The sequence below is a fragment of the Phocoena phocoena genome, chromosome 3 (assembly GCF_963924675.1).
Source record: "Phocoena phocoena chromosome 3, mPhoPho1.1, whole genome shotgun sequence".
In the NCBI taxonomy this organism is placed as follows: domain Eukaryota; kingdom Metazoa; phylum Chordata; class Mammalia; order Artiodactyla; family Phocoenidae; genus Phocoena; species Phocoena phocoena.
In genome coordinates, this window is record NC_089221.1 from 122,144,416 (window position 1) to 122,155,264 (window position 10,849).

Consider the following 10,849-nt stretch of genomic DNA (forward strand, 5'->3'; position numbering starts at 1 on the left):
AAATTCCCTGCTGGTATCCTATGTAAAGGTAAACAGCCCTACCTGGGCCTTTTGTTGGGATCAGCAACAAAGTCCTTAAAGACATTAATCCCAAGGCCAGTAATTACAACATGACTATGCTTGACGGAAACGTTCAAGAGATGCCTTGTTAATGGCTGTAGCAAAGCTTCCACCAGAACCAAAAGAAACATTTTCAACGCTCCATTTTTGTTTTTTGCTTCACACCTTCCACAATCTCTTTAAAGGTGTTACATCTGCAACATCCCCTTGACTATACTCTAGGGTAAGGGGGCAGCAACTTGCAGCTCATTGAGTTCTCAGTAGCAGGGAAATTCGTACCTAAAATATCAGTCTTTAATACAGTATTAAGAAGATTTCAAGAAACAGCTATGATTATTAGTGGTGCCTCTGCACACTTTGGAAACATTAAATGTCTTAGATCCTTACCCTCTATTATCTCTCACACATTATTAATGTTATAGTTATTGCAGACTACAAATCCAGGCGCTGATAAAAACTGTTTTCTTTATGTTCAGAAACATCTTTTTTATGGTCTTCACCTCAAGCTGTTATGGTACTGTGTTCTGCCACTAGAACAGAATAGACTAGAACAGGATCTTTTGTTCCATAGCATTTTCTTTTTAAACATCTTTATTGAAGAATAATTACTTTACAGTGCTGTGTTAGTTTCTGCTTTATAACAAAGTGAATCAGATATACATATACATATATCTCCATATCTCCTCCCTCTTGCCTCTCCCTCCTATCCTCCATATCCCATCCCTCTAGGTGGACACAAAGCAATGAGCTGATCTCCCTGTGCTATGCAACTGCTTCCCATTAGCTGACTGTTTTACATTTGGTGGTGTATATATGTCCATGCCACTCTCTCACTTCATCCCAGCTTACCATTCTCCCTCCCCATGTCCTCAAGTCCATTCTCTATGTCTGTGTCCTTACTCCTGTCCTGCCCCTAGGTTCTTCAGAACTTTTTTTTTTTTAGATTCCATATATATGTGTTAGCATACGGTATTTTTTTTTTCTTTCTGACTTAACTTCACTCTGTATGACAGTTTCTAGGTCCATTCACCTCAAAACAAATAACTCAATTTCGTTTCTTTTTATGGCTGAGTAATATTCCATTGTACATACATGCCACATCTTCTTTACCCATTCATATGTCAGTGGACACTTAGGTTGCTTCCATGTCCTGGCTATTGTAAATAGAGCTGCAATGAAGATTTTGGTACAAGACTCTTTTGGAATTATGGTTTTCTCAGGGTTTATGCCCAGTAGTGGGATTGCTGGGTCATATGGTAGTTCTACTTTTAGTTTTTAAAGGAATCTCCATACTGTTCTCCATAGTGGCTGTATCAATTTACATTCCCACCAACAGAGCAAGAGTGTTCCCTTTTCTCCACACTCTCTCCAGCATTTATTGTTTGTATATTTTTTGATGATGGCCATTCTGACTGGTGTGAGATGATATCTCATTGTAGTTTTGATTTGCATTTCTCTAATGATTAATGATGTTGAGCATTCTATTATGTGTTTGTTGGCAATCTGTATATCTTCTTTGGAAAAATGTCTGTTTCGGTCATCTGCCCATTTTTGGCTTGGGTTGTTTGTTTTTTTGTTATTGAGCTGCATGAGCTGCTTATAAATTTGGAGATTAATCCTTTGTCATTTGCTTCATTTGCAAATATTTTCTCCCATTATGAGGGTTGTCTTTTCGTCTTGTTTATGGTTTCCTTTGCTGTGCAGAAGCTTTGAAGTTTCATGAGGTCCCATTTGTTTATTTTTGTTTTTATTTCCATTTCTCTAGGAGGTGGGTCAAAAAGGATCTTGTTGTGATTTATGTCATAGAGCGTTCTCCCTGTGTTTTCCTCTAAGAGTTTGATAGTGTTTTGCCTTACATTTAGGTCTTTAATCCATTTTGAGTTTATTTTTGTTTATGGTGTTAGGGAGTGTTCTAATTTCATAGTTTTACATGTACCTGTCCAGTTTTCCCAGCACCACTTATTGAAGAGTCTGACTTTTCTCCACTGTATATTCTTGCCTCCTTTATCAAAGATAAGGTTACCATATGTGCGTGAGTTTATCTCTGGGCTTTCTACCCTGATTCACTGATCAATATTTCTGTTTCTGTGCCAGTACAATACTGTCTTGATTACTGTAGCTTTGTAGTATAGTCTGAAGTCAGGGAGCCTGATTCCTATAGCTCCATTTTTCTTTCTCAAGATTGCTTTTGCTATTCAGGGTCTTTTGTTTTTCCATACAAATTGTGAAATTTTTTGTTCTAGTTCTGTGAAAAATGCCAGTGGTTGTTTGATAGGGATTGCATTGAGTCTGTAGATTGCTTTGGGTAGTAGAGTCATTTTCACAATGTTGATTCTTCCAATCCAAGAACATGGTATATCTTTCCATCTATTTGTATCATCTTTAATTTCTTTAATCAGTGTCTTATAATTTTCTGCATATAGGTCTTTTGTCTCCTTAGGTAGGTTTATTCCTAGGTTTTTATTCTTTTTGTTGCAATGGTAAGTGGGAATGTTTTCTTAATTTCACTTTCAGATTTTTCATCATTAGTGTATAGGAATGCCAGAGATTTCTGTGCATTAATTTTGTATCCTGCTACTTTACCACATTCATTGATTAGCTCTAGTAGTTTTCTGTTAGCATCTTTAGGATTCTCTATGTATAGTATCATGTCATCTGCTAACAGTGACAGCTTTACTACTTCTTTTCCGATTTGGATTCCTTTTCTTTCTTTTTCTTCTCTGATTGCTGTGGCTAAAACTTCCAAAACTATGTTGAATACTAGTGTTGAGAGTTGGCAACCTTGCCTTGTTCCTTATCTTAGTGAAAATGGTTACACTTTTTCACCATTGAGGATTATAATGGATGTTGGTTTGTCATATATGGCCTTTATTATGTTGAGGAAAGTTCCTTGTATGCCTACTTTCTGGAGGGTTTTTATCATAAATGGGTGTTGAATTTTGTCGAAAGCTTTCTCTGCATCTATTGAGATGATCATAGGTTTTTCTCCTTCAATTTGTTAATATGGTGTGTCATGTTGATTGGTTTGCGTATGTTGAAGAATCCTTGCATTCCTGGGATAAACCCCACTTGATCATGGTGAATGATCCTTTTAATGTGTTGTTGGGTTCTGTTTGCTAGTATTATGTTGAGGATTTTTGCATCTATGTTCATCAGTGATATTGGTCTGTAGTTTGCTTTCTTTGTGACATCTTTGTTTGATTTTCGTATCAAGGTCATGGTGGCCTTGTAGAATGAGTTTTGGAGTGTTCCTCCCTCTGCTATATTTTGGAAGAGTTTAAGAAGGATAGGTGTTAACTCTTCTCTAAATGTTTGATAGAATTCGCCTGTGAAGCCATCTGGTCCTGGGCTTTTGTTTGTTGGAAGACTTTTAATCATTTCAATTTCAGTGCTTGTGATTGGTCTGTTCATATTTTCTATTTCTTCCTGTTTCAGTCTCAGAAGATTGTGCATTTCTAAGAATTTGTCCCTTTCTTCCAGGTTGTCCATTTTATTGGCATAGAGTTGCTTATAGTAATCTCTCATGATCCTTTTTATTTCTGCAGTTATTACTTCTCCTTTTTCATTCCTAATTCTATTGATTTGAGTCTTCTTCATTTTTTTCTTCATCAGTCTGGCTAATTGTTTATCAATTTTGTTTATCTTCTCAAAGTACCAGCTTTTAGTTTTATTGATATTTGCTATCGTTTCCTTCCTTTCTTTTTCATTTGTTTGTGATCCGATCTTTATGATTTCTTTCCTTCTGTTAACTTCGAGTTTTTTTTTTTATTCTTTCCCTAATTGTTTTAGGTGCAAAGTTACGTTGTTTATGTGAGATGTTTCCTGTTCCTTCAGGTAGTATTTATTGCTATAAACGTCCCTCTTAGGACTGCTTTTGCTGCCTCCCATAGGTTGTTGGGTCGTGTTGTCTCCATTGTTATTTGTTTCAAGGTATTTTTGGTTTCCTCTTTGATTTCTTCAGTGATCACTTGGTTATTAAGTAATGTATTGTTTAGCCTCCATGTGTTTGCATTTTTCACAGATCTTTTCCTGTAATTGATATCTATTCTCATAGCATTGTGGTCGGAAAAGATACTTTATACGATTTCAGTTTTCTTAAATTTACCAATGCTTGATTTGTGACCCAAGATATGATCTATCCTGGAGAATGTTCCATGAGCACTGAGAAAAATGTGTATTCTGTTGTTTTTGGATGGAATGTCCTATAAATATCAATGAAGTCCATCTTGTTTAATGTATCATTTAAAGCTGTGTTTCCTTATTTAGTTTCATTTTGGATGATCTGTCCATGGGTGAAAGTGAGGTGTTAAAGTCCCCTACTATGTTTGTGTTACTGTCGATTTCCCCTTTTATGGCTGTTAGTATTTGCCTTATGTATTGAGGTGCTCCTATGTTGGGTGCATAAATATTTACAACTGTTATATCTTCTTTTTGGATTGATCCCATGATCATTATGTAATATCTTTCTTTATCTCTTGTAATAGTCTTTTTTTAAAGTCTGTTTTGTCTGATATGAGGATTGCTACACCAGCTTACTTTTGATTCCCACTTGCATGGAATATCTTTTTGCATCCCCTCACTTTCACTCTGTATGTGTCCCTAGGTCTGAAGTCAGTCTCTTGTAGACAGCATATATATGGGTCTCATTCAGCCAGTCTGTGTCTTTTGGTGGGAGCATTTAAACCATTTACATTTAAGATAATAATCGATATGTATGTTCCTATTCCCATTTTCTTAATTGTTTTGGGTTTGTTATTGTAGGTCTTTTCCTTCTCTTGTGTTTCTTGCCTAGAGAAGTTCCTTTAGCATTTGTTGTAAAGCGGGTTTGGTGGTGCTGAACTCTCTCAGCTTTTGTTTGTCTGTAAAGGTTTTAATTTCTCCATCAAATCTGAATGAGATCTTTGCTGGGTAGAGTAATCTTGGTTGTAGGTTTTTCTCCTTCATCACTTTAAATATGTCCTGCCAGTCCCTTCTGGCTTGCAGAGTTTCTGCTGTCAGATTAGCTGTTAACCTTACGGGAATTCCCTTGTGTGTTATTTGTTGTTTTTCCCTTGCTGCTTTTAATACGTTTTCTTTGAATTTAATTTTTGATAGTTTGATTAATATGTGTCTTGGCGTGTTTCTCCTTGGATTTATCCTGTATAGGACTCTCTGTGCTTCCTGGACTTGATTGACTATTTCCTTTCCCATATTAGGGAAGTTTTCAACTATAATGTCTTCAAGTATTTTCTCAGTCCCTTTCTTTTTCTCCTCTTCTTCTGAGACCACTATAATTCAAATATGGGTGCATTTAGTGTTGTCCCAGAGGTATCTGAGACTTTCCTCAGTTCTTTTCATTCTTTTTTCTTTATTATGCTCTGCAGTAGTTATTTCCACTATTTTATCTTCCCGGTCACTTATCCGTTCTTCTGCCTTAGTTATTCTGCTGTTGATCCCTTCTAGACTATTTTTGTTTTCATATATTATGTTGTTCATTGTTGCTTGTTTCCTCTTTAGTTCTTCTAGGTCCGTTAAATGTTTCTTGCGTTTTCTGTATTCTGTTTCCAAGATATTGGATTTTCTTTTTTCTCATTATTCTGAATTCTTTTTCAGGTAGACTGCCTATTTCCTCTTCATTTGTTAGGTCTGGTGGGTTTTTACCTTGATCCTTCATCTGCTGTGTGTTTTTCTGTGTTCTCATTTTGATTATCTTACTGTGTTTGTGGTCTCCTTTTTGCATGCTGCAGGTTCATAGTTCCCGTTGTTTTTGGTGTCTGTACCCAGTGGCTAAGGTTGGTTCACTGGGTTGTGTAGGCTTCCTGGTGAATGGGACTAGTGCCTGTGTTCTGGTGGATGAGGGTGGGTCTTGTCTTTCTGGTGGGCAGGTCCACGTCTGGTGGTGTGTCTTGGGGTGTCTGTGGACTTATTATGATTTTAGGCAGCCTCTCTCCTAATGGGTTGGGTTGTGTTCCTGTCTTGCTAGTTGTTTGGCATAGGGTGTCCAGCACTGTAGCTTGCTGGTCGTTGAGTGAAGCAGGGTCTTGGTGTTGCGTGGTGATCTCCAGGAGATTTTTGCCATTTGATATTACATTGAGCTTGGAGGTCTCTTGTCAAACAGTGTCTTGATGTTGGCTCTCCCACCTCAGAGGCACAGCACTGGCTCCTGGCTGGAGCACCAGGAGCCTTTCATCTGCACGGCTCAGAGTAAAAGGGATAAAAAATAGAAGGAAAGAAAGAAAGAGTATAAAATAAAAGTTACTAAAATAAAAAATAATTATTAAGAAAGAGAAATTTTTTTGAGTAAAAAGAAAAAAAACACGGACGGACAGAACCCTAGGACAAATGGTGAATACAAAGCTATACAGACAAAATCTCTCACAGAAGCATACACATACACACTCACAAAAAGAGGAAAAGGGGAAAAAGTAATATGTCTTTCTCCCAAAGTCCATCTCCTCTATTTGGGATGATTCGTTGTGTATTCAGGTATTCCACAGATGCAGGGTACATCAAGTTGATTGTGGAGATTTCATCTGCTGCTCCTGAGGCTGCTGGGAGGGATTTCCCGTTCTCTTTTTGTTCTCAGGCTCCTGGGGTTCAGCTTTGGATTTGGCCCCGCCTCTGTGTGTCGGTCGCCTGAGGGCATCTGTTCTTTGCTCAGACAGGACGGGGTTAAATGAGCAGCTGCTTCGGGGGCTCTGGCTCCCTCAGGGCGTGGGGAGGGAGGGGCACGTGGGGCGGGGCGGGCCTGCGGCGGCAGAGGCCGGCATGACGGTGCAGCAGCCTGAGGCGCGCTGTGCATTTTCCGGGGGAAGTTGTCCCTGGATCAGGGGACCCTGGCAGTGGTGGGCTGCACAGGCTTCTTGGAGGGGAGGTGTGGATAGTGACCTGTGTTTGCACACATGCTTCTTGGTGGCAGCAGCAGCAGCCTTAGCGTCTCATGCCCGTCTCTGGGGTCTGCGCTGATAGCTGCAGATTGCACCCATCTCTGGAGCTCCTTTAAGCGGCGCTCTTAATCCCCTCTCCTTGTGCACCAGGAAACAAAGAGGGAACAAAAAGTCTCTTGACGCTTCGGCAGGTCCAGACCTTTTCCCGGGCTCTCTCCCGGCTAGCCGTGGTGCACTAAACCCTTCAGGCTGTGTTCACGCCACCAACCCCAGTCCTCTCCCTTCAATCCGACCTCTGAAGCCTGAGCCTCAGCTCCCAGCCCCCAACCACTCCAGAGGGTGAGCAGACAAGCCTCTCGGGCTGGTGAGTGCTGGCCGGCACCGATCCTCTGTGCGGGAATCTCTCTCCTTTGGACCTCTGCACCCCTGTGGCTCCGAAGCTTCCCCCTTCCGCCACCCGCCATCTCTGCCCACGAAGGGGCTTCCTAGTGTGTGGAAACCTTTCCTCCTTCACAGCTCCCTCCCACTGGTGCAGGTCCCGTCCCTATCCTTTTGTCTCTATTTATTCTTTTTTCTTTTGCCCTACCCAGGTACGTTGGTAGTTTCTTGCCTTTTGGGAGGTCTGAGGTCTTCTTCCAGCGTTCAGTAGGTGTTCTGTAGGAGTTGTTCCATGTGTAGATATATTTCTGATGTATCTGTGTGGAGGATGGTGATCTCCACGTCTTACTCTTCTGCCATCTTCCTCAACCTCAGCTTTTCCAGTTGTTTTTGGTGTCTGCCCCCAGTGGCTAAGTTTGGTTCAGTGGGTTGTGTTGGCTTCCTGGTGGAGGAGACTAGTGCCTGTGTTCTGGTCGATGAGGGTGGATCTTGGGTTTCTGGTGGGCAGGACCACATCCCATGGTGTGTTTTGGGGTGTCTGTGCCCCTATTATGATTTTAGGCAGCCTCTCTGCTAATGGGTGTGGTTGTGTTCCTGTCTTGCTAGTTGTTTGACCTACGGTGTCCAGCATGGTATCTTGCTGCTCATTGAGTGGAGCTGGGTCTTTTCCCTGAGATGGTAGATCTTGGGAGAGCTTTTGCCGTTTGATACTACATGGGACCAGGAAGTCTCTGGTGGAGAAATGTCCTGAACTCAGCTCTCCCACCTCAGAGGCTCAGGCCTGACACCTGGCTGGTGCACCAAGACCTTGTCAGCCACACAGCTGAGAATGAAAGGGGAAGAAAAAGAAAGGAAGAAAAAAGAAGAAAACTAAAATGAAATAAAATAAAAGTTATTAAAATTAACAATATTAAAAATAAAAAAATTAAAAAGTAATAGAAAAAAAAGGAAAGAAAGAAGAGAGAAGCCAATCCAAAAAACAAATTCACCAGTGATACTAGCACTAAAAACTATACAAAAAAAAAAAGAAAAGATGGACAGACAGAACCCTAGGTAATTGGTAAAAGCAAAGGTATACAGACAAAATCACACAAAGAAGCGTACACATACACACACAAAAGGTGAAAGATGAAAGAAAAAAATATATAGATATATTTAAAAAAAGAAAGAGAGCAATGAAATCAATAAATGTACTAATGATAATAAGCTCTAAATACTAAACTAAGATAAACATAAAAGCAGAAACAAATTAGATGCAGAAAGCAAACCCCAAGTCTACAGTTGCTCCCAAAGTCCACCACCTCAATTTTGGGACGATTCCTTGTGTATTCAGTTATTCTAGAGATGCAGGGTACATCAGGTTGGTTGTGGAGATTTAATCCGCTGCTCCTGAGGCTGCTGGAAGAGATTTCCCTTTCTCTTCTTTGTTCGCACAGCTCCTGGGGTTCAGCTTTGGATTTGGCCCCGCCTCTGCGTGTAGGTCACCCTCTGGGGTCTCTTCTTTGCCCAGACAGGAGGGGGTTAAAGGAGCAACTCCTTAGGGGGCTCTGCCTCACTCAGACTTCCACAGAATGCGGGGCAAGCCTGCAGTGGCAGAGGCCGACGTGATATTGCAACAGCCTGAGGCGTGCCTTGTGTTCTCCCAGGGAAGTTGTCCATGGATCACGGGACCCTGGCAGTGGCGGGCTGCACAGGCTCCCCGGTGGGGAGGTGTTGATAGTGACCTGTGCTTGTACACAGGCTTCTTGGTGGCGGCAGCAGCAGCCTTAGCTGTTCATGCCCGTCTCTGGTGTCTGTGCTGATAGCCGCGGCTCACGCCCGTTTCTGGAGCTCATTTAGGGGGTGCTCTGAATCCCCTGTCCTCTAGCACTCCGGAACAATGGTCTCTTGTCTCTTAGGCACTTCAGACTTTTTCCTGGACTCCCTCCCGGCTAGCTGTGGTGCACTAGCCCCCTTCAGACTGTGTTCATGCAGCCAACCCCAGACCTTTCCCTGGAATCCGACTTCGGAAACCTGAGCCTCAGCTCCCAGCCCCCGCCCGCCCTGGCGGGTGAGCAGACAAGCCCCTTGGGCTGGTGAGTGCTGGTTGGCACTGATCCTCTTTGTGGGAATCTCTCCGCTTTGCCCTCCGCACCCCTGTTGCTGCGCTCTCCTCCGTGCCTCCGAAGCTTCCCCTCCGCCAGTGAAGGGGCTTCCTAGTGTGTGGAAACTTTTCCTCCTTTACAGCTCCCTCCCAGAGGTGCAGGTCCCATCCCTATTCTTTTGTCTCTGTGTTTCCTTTTTTCTTTTGCCCTACCCAGGTATGTGGGGAGTTTGTTGCTTTTTTGGGAAATCGGAGATCTTTTGCCAGCATTCAGTAGGTGTTCTATAGGAGTTGTTCCCCATGTAGATGTAATTTTGATATATTTGTGGGGAAGATAGTGATCTCCACGTCTTACTCCTGTGCCATCTTGAAGGTACCCCCTCCATAGTATTTGTAATTAAACCAATCCCTGCTACTCTATATTTTCCTTTGAAATTAACCAAGTGAGCAGAGGCTCCAATGCCAGCAGTCTCTTAAAAAGAGACTCCTCTGTAGCCAAAATCATGTAACTTACATACAGGACCATCTAGGTTATTGGAAATTTCTAATTAATATTTGGCCAATATTTTCTTCTGCTCTCTAGCATTTGTGACCACTGTTATTGGATATTAGGACTGAACAAGAATAGTCTCAATCCAGTTTGTTAGCAAGTAACACTGTGAATCTGAGTTTTCTACTATGAAGAGAAACTTTCTCTGAGAATGACAGAGCCTGCAGGAGCAGCTTTTATTTCTATTGGAAGATGTCCATCATATTTCTCAAGAACGTAGTTCTATCCCTTTTCATGAAAGACATCATCTGGAAAGTTCATTAATCTTTTATTCTGCAATGTCTATTCTGTTGTTCATCCTATGTAGTGAATTTTTTATTTAAGCTCTTGTAATTTTCATCTTTATAAGTTTGATTTGGGTCTTTTTTTTTTTATCTTCCATGCTTCTACTTAGCACATCCAGTCTTTCTTCCAATGTGCTAACTCTATGGAGTATCTGGAGTGCTGGCAACGTTCTATTTCTTAACCTGGCTGGGGGATACTTGGTGTTTGCTTTACATTATTTGGTAAGTTTTACAATGATGTTTTTCATACTTTTCTACATGTATATGAAATTTCAAAATGAAAATTAGATGGTCCAAGGAATCATATTAGCTCCACAGACATTCAAAATCCAACCGGTTACCACAAACTTCACCACTACTACCCTGATCCATCATTCATAAATTTGTTAATAGCAAAACCCAACCCACCAGACTTCCTTCTTCTGCTCTTGTCTGCTATAGTCTACTTTCAGCTCAATGGCTAATGTCTTTCTTTTAAAATACAAGTTCAGTGATGTCATCCTCTGCTCAAATCCCAATGGCTTCCTATCTCAATCAGAGTCAAAGTCAAACTTTTTATGGTTTACAAAGGCTTAGAGGGTCGGGCATCCTCTTATCTCTCTGACTCCTTTCTTAACATTTGTTTCCT

The 10,849-nt window shown here is 41.2% G+C and overlaps 1 pseudogene; it reads right to left on the reverse strand.

The window, feature by feature from the left end:
- Nucleotides 1-271: 271 nt before the first annotated feature.
- Nucleotides 272-10,198, reverse strand: LOC136120283 (nicotinamide phosphoribosyltransferase pseudogene; annotated as a pseudogene).
- Nucleotides 10,199-10,849: the final 651 nt, after the last annotated feature.